At 32.5% G+C, this 10,279-nt stretch overlaps 1 long non-coding RNA gene across 1 annotated transcript; it reads right to left on the bottom strand.

The window, feature by feature from the left end:
* Positions 1-8,991: 8,991 nt before the first annotated feature.
* On the bottom strand, positions 8,992-10,009 carry LOC132035361 (uncharacterized). The gene is made up of 2 exons (XR_009409226.1): positions 9,936-10,009; positions 8,992-9,306 (listed from the first exon to the last, which is right to left on the bottom strand). It is a non-coding gene; the product is annotated as an uncharacterized LOC132035361 (long non-coding RNA).
* Positions 10,010-10,279: the final 270 nt, after the last annotated feature.

Genomic DNA, 10,279 nt, shown 5'->3' with positions numbered 1-10,279 from the left:
TAGTAAGATATAACTATATAATTAAGGTGTTTCATAAGAAAATAACACAAAATGTGAGAAGAGTGATGACATTGTATTAAAATATTCAACAAAAGATAATAAAATCGGTTAAAATAAATATTGCTAATTAATAAGCCATAAAGAAAATGACCAAAATCTAAAAATACTAAGTCATGCTAAAATAAGTACGGCTAATAAGTAATAATTACATGACAAGAAAAAAAACTTAAGTTATGTATTTTCACTCTCTAAACCAATTATGCAAAGCTAAAGAATAGATATCCAACATTATTGTCGTTCTTAGTGGTAAATTGAATTTCTTTTGTTAGTATTAGTGTTGTGTTGGTTTTGATTTGGAGGATATAAAACTTATTGACATTCAAAATTCTAAATTCAAGCTTGAATAATATGATAATTGATTAAAAAAAACTACGAAAAAATTTAAGAAATCTTTATAAATTACATTACAAATAAATATTTTTATGTATAAAATATTTTAAAAATTGAATACATGTAATGTCGGGTTGGTTTGGTTCGGTTAGACTTTTTTTAGCTAAAACCAAACCAATTATGGTCGGGTTATTTTTTTCAACACCAAAACAAGTCAAACCAAATCACTAGTCGGGTTTTTTTCTCGGTTTGACTCGGTTTATCGGTTTGGTGCGGTTTGTCGGTTTACTTTGTACGCCCCTAAGTTTAACATACCACATATATAATTAAACCGTAGAACAATTGAAAATTCTGAAAATTTGTGAATATTATGATTTTGGAAGGAAGGAACGAAAAGAATGGACACATACGAAATTAATAATTATATTATGATTTTAGAAGAAATATAATGGAGTAATTCGATTCCATTAGAACCTTAAAGACTAATTAAAACTAGACCAAAAATAGAAAGGGCCTTCATCGTCGGAGAAATTAAATACACAAAAAACATATTTTTGATTTGGAAAAGGGAAATCCAATAATTGTACGTAGTATTAATCATATCAAGGGAAAATATCAAACCAAACGAGAAGTTAAATATCATATTAAACAACTTCACTGTGAATATTTTCGCAGAATTAAAAAGAAAAAAAGGAAACTGCTCTCCATTTCTATTTCTTCTACACTTTTCTGCAGGCCAACTCCCATATTCTGAAGAGTAATTCGCATAACTACACAATGTTAAAAAAACACATTGTACATTTTTGGCACTAAAATTAGTATATCAGTTTTTAGCCAAATCAATTTCCCTCTTATTGCTCCCATCTAAAACCGAAGCCCATAGCCTAAAAATCTCATACTTTAAGGATTAGTTCCTTAATTTATCTCCAAAATCGTGAATTGTAAACAAAAAAGATACCCCAATCGATTACCTTCCTATTTTTTATTTTTTTTTTGGATAAAACCTTGTATTACTTAACTTGCACAGATTTGGTTAATTATTTCTTTGGTGATTTTTTATGTATAAATATTTAACTTTTTAATGATAGCATATACCAAGTATATATTACCATAATTAAGTTCTAAACTATAAATATATCACAAATATACTATGTATATACACACACGCACACATGTTTTTTTCTTTAAGCTTTTTATAGTATGCTATATTTTCTAGTGTAAATGTTTTATATTTCAAACATACCATGAATATACTATAACTTTGTCAAATTTCGTATATTATCTAGCCATAATCATGCATATCCTCATAAATATTTGTTATGTGGTATTTATACCATCAAAATAATATCAGAATATGCTTTTTATGATGTTTTTGTTATAAAATAATAAAGCAAGCAAGAAGAATATTGTGGAGAAAGAGAGAAGAGGGGAGAGTTCTTATTTCTCTTGAAGGGATGAAATACAATGAAGAGAACCTCTCTATTTATAGGAGAGAATTGACTTGGTGCCAAAGTCACAAACCCTAACAAACCCTAAAATTCCTCCTAAAGATAGACATCACAATATTATAATAATATTTATAACACTCCCCCTTGATGTCTATTTTGATAGATAATATGCCTCATTAAAACCTTACTAGAAAAAACCCAGTGGGAAAAAATTCTAGTGAAGGAAAAAGAGTACACATTTCTAATAATATGCTATTTGGTTGCCTCATTAAAAACCTTACAAGGAAAAACCCAGTGGGACAAAAACCTTGAAAGGGAAAAAGAGTACAACGCGTATTAACTCCCCCTGATGAGAACTTCAGTCCAAATATTTGAGTCTTCGCATTCCAATCTTGTGCACCATTTTCTCGAAAGTTGCAGTTGGTAGAGACTTGGTGAACAAATCAACCATATTATCACTTGAACAAATCTGTTGCACGTTGATATCACCATTCTTTTGGAGCTCGTGTGTGAAGAACAACTTTGGTGAAATGTGTTTTGTTCTATCTCCTTTTATGAATCCTCCCTTCAATTGGGCAATGCATCCGCATTATCTTCATATAAGATTGTGGGTATTTTATCACATTTCAAACCACACTTTTCTCGAATGAGATGTATCATTTATGACCACACAACTTCAGTGCTTCATGAATAGCTATTATCTCGAACATGATTTGATGAGATAGCCACAATAGATCGCTTTGTAGATCGCCAAGTGTGGAAGACCCCCACAAATAAATACATAGCTTTGTTTGAGATCTAGCTTTGTGTGGGTCGTATAAATATGCCGCATCGGCATAACCAACAAGAGTTCGCAATTGCTAGAATAAAATAAGCCCAAATCGATAGTCCCCTTTAGATACCTCAATATGTGTTTAATTCCGTTCTAGATGTCTCCTCTAGGAGCACAACTATATCTTGCTAACACATTAACTGAAAATGCTATGTCAGGCCTTGTGGTATTGGCAAGATACATTAGTGCACCAATTGCACTAAGATATGGTACTTCAGGACCAAGAATTCTGCAAGTTTCTCATTTCAACTTCTTTTAACGAATAATATACTCTTTTGAGAACTCTTCAAGAGTTTCAATAATATTCAAGTAATCAACTTGCACCAACAATATGACAGATTTTGATTTTTCACAAAGACGTAAGGATAAATAGAGTCATTTGTGACCTTAGTCGAAAAATATTCATTAAGGTGATAAAATCGCGTTCACCTTGCTTAATTCATATAAGAATTATGAACAAATTTCTACAACATGTATATGCTTCTGTGCATTTAAAATTCTTTGAGAATTTTCATATAATTTTGTCAAGTAATTCATATAGGCTGTGACAACATCTATTTCTATTTAAATATGTGACATCTTCTGGTGTCTGGATAACAGGTCCAATAAGCTTTACGCTTACCAAGATGCGTCGTTTCACTTGATAATAATTTCTGCATTAGCATGCTTTAGTAGACGTAGAATTTAGATCCTCACAATCTTTTACAATATTGCGCTATATTGTACCAAAGATATCATCGACGATATATCATTTGTATCGGTTCGCAATGTGACATAACTTATTGAGATCTCATCACTTCCATTATTTTTAGGTACCTAAACCTCTCATGAGGTTTCATGAAGTGTTATGTCGTAGGCTCTTCAAGAGCACATTGCCTCCTTATAATGATCATTGATCATTTGCTCCTCTTTCTTTTCCATGATTATTGCGTTTGGAACCGATTAGTCTACCACACTTCATGTATGCTATAGACTCGTCCTTCGAGGACATGAATTTAATAGAGCATTTTGCGGCCTGAAGTTAGAAATTAATTTTGGGTCGCAAATGCTTCTAGCATTTGAGTAGAATTATCTTTTGAACGAGGATCATACTAATGATATATAATTTATCACATATTCCTCACCGCTTATTCTCTCCCCCTTATGTTAGAAAAACTAACATACACCCCATTTTCTTTGAGGGGAATCCATCTTTATGCATCATGGTAGATTAATTAATCGTATACCACATATAAAAAATCGTTAGATGGAAATATCGTGTTCCTAACCCTGAACCAATTGTGAGGGGAAAATTTATCATAATTTAGCACATGAAGCATTGTTCTCATAAGCAATGGTTTAGCTTTTTTATCGGAGGCATTCAATGCCAAACCAACTTGGATATAAACTAGCATTCACAATATGAATTATCTTGATTACATAATCTGAAAATTACGCTCTCAACTCAATCATTTTTGAGCAAGTAACTTTGCATATGTCAAAACTGCAGGTTGACAATAAACGCACATGTGACTGTCTTATCGATGCATCTATTTAAGACATCACATAACAGGTGAACGGGCCCATATTCACCTTTTCTATATTTTCAGAATTTGGGAAATTCAATCCCAACATTAGCCAGTATAATCCACTTATCATGAGAACAAGCTACAAAAATAAATTCTTGAAGAATCTTCTCGGTTCTTCAATATATGTCGAATATTCAATCCGCACATCATATTTGAATCGGGTGGCCAAATTGCTCATGCCAATCGATAAAATTATCTATACTAGTAAACTTCGTGTTTCCCATGCCATGTGCTATTTGTTTTAGTAAACTTCTGATTTACTATGACATGAATACTTTTTCGCATCGATAAACTTCTGGTTACCGTGACATGTGATTTCATCATGCTTATATCGTAGTACACTTTGGAGAATAAGGCATGTAACCTTTCACATAGATATTTCATGCCCACAATGATTTAGAAGATATTTAATCCTCCCATCATTTATAGCTTCACTATGATAGCTATTTACTTCAGTAAACTTCGGGTTTACTACAACTTGTGTTTCGATCATAACAACTTCATATATTATAATATAGAAGGAATGCCATAATAGTATGTAAGCTCTTCGGGAGCATTTAATTTATTCTCCATAATCACACATTGTTTGGACAGTACCTAGTGCCATGATCTTCTAGATAAATAGTTTGCTCTTCTGGGCCCTTAATTGATTTTGTACCATCAAATATTACCTTCACATCGTTGGTGTCATGACAAAAAAAAAAAAAAAACGTTGTAACCAAATGAATATTATAATGACATTCCTAAATTCATACATGACAAACGTAAACATTAAGTTATACAGTCTTTGGTACTTTTATCATCAACTTATATGGTAAATGTCTCCTTCAGGGAGAATACCCACTAACATCCGAATATTTTTTATCAAAGTGACAACCACATAGTTATTTCTTTCTTCAGGAAAGTTTTTGTACAAATTGTTATTTCCTTCGGAAAATCGTAAGTAAACATAATATATAATGTGGTTCGGGGTAGAAAGTATTCCACAAAATTTTGTATCCTTTTGCCTTAGAGGAATACACAATAAAAGTATCCAAGATGATTAACGTACGACATGCGTACGTGCAACAATGACCTTCATACCACAAAATAACATTTATATCCTTTGTTATTTTATCTCTTCAGGAGGTGTGTTGTGGTATTCCTTCATTCACTTCGGGAAATGAAACTTGAGTCATTTAGATGAGCTTTTTACATAGTTTTCAATAGCTCATTATTTCTCTCAACCACAAGAAACACCGCTTCAATATATTTCTCAAAAATTTTCTACTTGTCAAAAGTTATCCTAATACTTCTAGACCATCAAAATACATATAGAACTATTCAACACTTTAAGAAAATTGCAGCAAATTAAATATAAACATTTCCTTCGTTAGTTTGCCACCTTAAATAAGAGAGTTTGTCCCTTTAAAAATTTAAAGTAGAAGTAGGTGGCTGGCTATATTCTATAAGTTTGTTAACGTAAGAAAGATCACACATGGCATTAGAAAGTAGCCCGTTGACATCATCGCTATAGTATCCACAAATTATAAACATATTTAAACTAAATTCACTCGTGAACTTATATATGCACACAATATCATGGACATCACCAACATGTAAACTTAAAAATCTACAGATCAATTACGTGGATTTTAATCATATATAGTTCACCATCTTCGGATCGCATTATAGAATTAAATAGAGATTAAACTCTAAAATAAAACCGAAGCTTCCAGAAAAATAAAAAATAAAAAAACCTTTACATACATTATAAAGTCACAACAGATTTTGGGGAAAAAAACTCATTATTTTACTACTTCAGGAGTAAAGTCCAAAACTTGCTACTTCGGGAGCAAATTTCTGAGTTTATTTGCTACTTCGGGAATAAAACATAGAATATTTAGAATATTTTTTCTTCAATTATTCTACCTCTTCTGGAGGTGACTCATGATAGCTTCACAACCAATCGCACGTCCTTATTTATAATCTTTACTAAATATCATCACATTCACTTCGGGAATGGATCTGTATTTATAACATTTGTCAAAAATTCTCATTCTTCGAGAACGTAATATAATCATTTGAATGTGCCTTAACCATATCATATTTATGATAGCTTAGCACCTCTTTAAAAATGTTGCTACTTCTGGAGCAAATCGACATATGCATACAATATAGATGACTTATCCTCAATATAATCACAATAAGACTATTAAAATATTACCACTTCGGGTGGTTATAAGCATAATTTAGTCTTAAACAGACTATGACTGTTTCACCACTTCAGGTGGTTAACATGAATTTTTTCATAGTGAGCCTCCAAAAATAATTGAAAACAAAAAATAGATAATGATTTAATAAATTGACGAAAGGATAAATCAGATGAAAATATTGCAAAGAATAAATGTGGTTCTTTTCAAAATTTCTTAACATAAAGGAACGTATCCTTCATAACCGGCATTCTTGTATTAGTGTGACAAACTTTTATCATCGTACTTTGCACAATAATTATGTGTAAACAGCAACGCGCACAAAAAGGAATCAAGCTATGCATCTCCAATAATCCATATTTAATTAATACGTCAGACTCATCCATAGATCTATATGTTGAAATCAAGTTTTGCTTTAAAATTATTTTCAGGGCCGCGTGAAATTAAATCTAGAATACAACTATATGAAATAAACTTTGATTCGTCAGTAACTATCCACGAGATAGAGAATAATTTGATATCACTGTTAAAATGGCTTAAAGTAAACTTACCTTTGATCTTTTCATAATATTTGTCCGAGATGTTAGAGTCTCGTGCTGATAACGTGTTATAAAATAATAAAGCAAGCAAGAAGAATATTGTGGAGAAAGAGAGAAGAGGGGAGAGTTCTTATTTCTCTTGAAGGGATGAAATACAATGAAGAGAACCTCTCTATTTATAGGAGAGAATTGACTTGGTGCCAAAGTCACAAACCCTAACAAACCCTAAAATTCCTCCTAAAGATAGACATCACAATATTATAATAATATTTATAACAGTTTTAGCATTCATTCCCTAATTTAGTTTGGAAATAAAGAAAATAAAAAGGAAAAAAAAACCCAACATTCAATAGCTAATTTAATGGGAGAAAGAGATAGATAGTATTAAGAATAAAAATTAATCCCACATTTATGAATGGGAGAGAAAGGGGATGGAAGTAATAAGCAGGAATTAATCAGGTTCTTGAGACATCATTCACGTTTAAATTGTTGGCTATATCAGTTATATAATACTCACTCGGATAAAAAAGAGTGTTCACTTAGCCTTTTTTTCTTGGGTAAAAAAGAGTATCCACTTATCAAATCCAGAAAGAATTAACCTTATTTTTTCAGATTTGTCCCTATTAAATACTATGTGATCAAATCCCAATACTTATTTAATTAGAAATAGTTTAGTCAAATTACCAATTTTTTTCTAGGAATTAGTATTTTCTTAAGGGGTGTGCAAATGGTTATGTAAACACTCTTTTTTATCCGGAGGGAGTATGTTGTTTTGTAAATATTTAAGAAGTTCTTATATTATTGGAAATACCTATCATAAAATGAGCTATAACGTAAAATTCTCCATTCTTTCTCTGGTGAGAGCCAAACAACACCTATTGGGCTACCGCGCAAACAAACCAAATCAAACTGTGGGCCTGGAATACGAGATATTGGTCCCAATTAAAGTCATTTGCACTTTTGGCCTTTTCAGTGCTGGTCTTTAATTTTTATCCCTCAAGGCAAATAATTTTTTTGTGGGACATATATTTTGCATCAAAATACCACACAAGTTATGCCCCGCGCTCTAAAGAACTACTGTCCAGTTTGACGTAAATTTGATTTTGAAGACCAAAAATTAGAGACCAACCTATTTGAAGGCCAAAAATTAAAGACCAGCCCATTTGAAGCGCAGTGCAATTAAATGGATTCGAAGCTTACCATCCCGAGAATTTTAAGGGCCGAAATACACACATTTCTGATTTTGGGATCACCATTTAAGTCATAATTTTGTGTAAAAAATTCTAAATCTACCATTTTGGAACAACTTTAAACACACGATTGTTTAAAATTTCATATGGTTGAAGTTCATATACATATGACTAAAGTTAAGTCATTTTTGTCTAAACTTCAGGCACATATGTCATAATTTCAAGCAGAAATGCCTGAACTTCAACTACATGTAACTAGGGCTGAGCATAATATGGTTCAAACCGAAAAAACTGACCGAACCGAAGTTATTTTCGGTTTATTCGGTCCGGTTCAGTTTAAATGTATAAGATTTCAACAATTCGGTTCGATTTTCGGTTTAGGCAAAATTTAATTCGGTTAAACCGAATTTTAACAAGCCACTTTTTTCTTGAAACATATATTATATATTCCTTGTACAATTCCTTGTAGATTTTTTAAAAATTTCCTCAACAATGTATCTTAGAACACCTATTAACATATTTTCTTGGGACAATGGTTGTTACCTTAGTAATATTAACATTGCAAATTGTGAATAAAAAACCCTTCTTGGTTAGTGTTAGGAAGATGTGATACAACAAAGTTTGACAAGTAGGAACTACTTATAATCTCCATTCCCTCTGTCATATCTCTTGGATTGTAGAGAAGATGTTGGCTGATAAACACGAAATACTAGTAATAGTGTCACGTCCCAAAATACCCGCTAGACGTGATTGGCACCCAGCAAACACCACCCGCCAGGCGAACCATATATCATACTCTTAATCATTTACAAAAGCACTAAAAGAAAATAAGTGCAGGTCCAACAACGTTATTAATGATAAAAATGCGAAATAGTCGCCAACCAAATCCATAATCGATTTATGAAAACCAACCAACGCTAAGATAAAAAGAATCTCTAGCCCACATCCCACGCTAAGACCATGGAACATCTAACAGAATTACATGAGTTTGAGTGTCGGGCATGTAAACCCAAAATAAAAGAAATAACTAGAAATAAATTAGATAAAATTGGAATGGCTGCCTCCACGAACAATGCGGTGGCTCACCTCAGCAACAGAATCCACTCATGAAGTCTTCAATTACCAGCCTCGTTCTCAACGACAGTATCTGCATGGACATGCAGGTAAGGAGTGAGTTATACATAAATATAACCTAGTAAGATCCTCGACCCGCCACTTCAAATACCCCTGGAACGAGTGTTAGAAAATATAAACACACAACAAGCACAAAAATATTATGCACATGAATATATCATTATATAATAGCAACCAAGGTCCAAACCACTGTTTATCAAATATATTATATATCTCAACACAATTTACACTACGAACTGTCATAAGTGGCTGTTAAAGAATTAGTCAACACTATGAATCCACGGCAACATACACAATGTGCCAAATATGTCAGGAAGCATACACAATGCTAAGGGAAGCATACACAATGCCCCAATATCATCAAGAAGCATACACAATGCCCCAATATAATCAAGAAGCATACACAATACTAAAGGAAGCATACACAATGCCCCAATATCATGGCTCACAGCTATATCACATCACAAAACAATTTATAAAGAGAGTTTTGGATTATTTAAAAATAAAGTATATGCGGTTGGCCTTAAAGACCACCGATTCTGCCAAGCACACGCTCGCCCCAACACATGGATCAAGCAGACAAAACATATTTTTAAAACGGGTTTTGAAAAGCAAGTACCCAAAGCTTAAAGTCTCATTTACCTCAAATTCACAATTCAAGCACACTTCCCAATAAATCAAAATTGCGTTCTTGAGTCTCCATATTGCCTCAAACTACACAAAACGGATTTAGAATGGTCAAAACCCGTAGGGTAAACCACTTCTATATTTTTAGAGGCTTAAACAGTTAAAATCAAATTTTAAAGTACGAAAACGGCCTCTGGTCAATGTGTTCAAAACCCGATAAGACGTATGTTTTCGGGAAGGCCTTAACGAGAGGATTCCAACGATATATAGAAGTCTAAAATCCGACACTATTTGCCCCTTCAAATCAATGATTTAGGTTGAAGAGCTCTAGGGCTAAAATTTCTCAATTCCTCAAAATA

This window comes from Lycium ferocissimum, chromosome 10 (genome assembly GCF_029784015.1).
Source record: "Lycium ferocissimum isolate CSIRO_LF1 chromosome 10, AGI_CSIRO_Lferr_CH_V1, whole genome shotgun sequence".
Taxonomy (NCBI): Eukaryota; Viridiplantae; Streptophyta; class Magnoliopsida; order Solanales; family Solanaceae; genus Lycium; species Lycium ferocissimum.
Note: the sequence above shows the minus strand (reverse complement) of the source record. Positions and strands in the feature narration are given on the sequence as shown.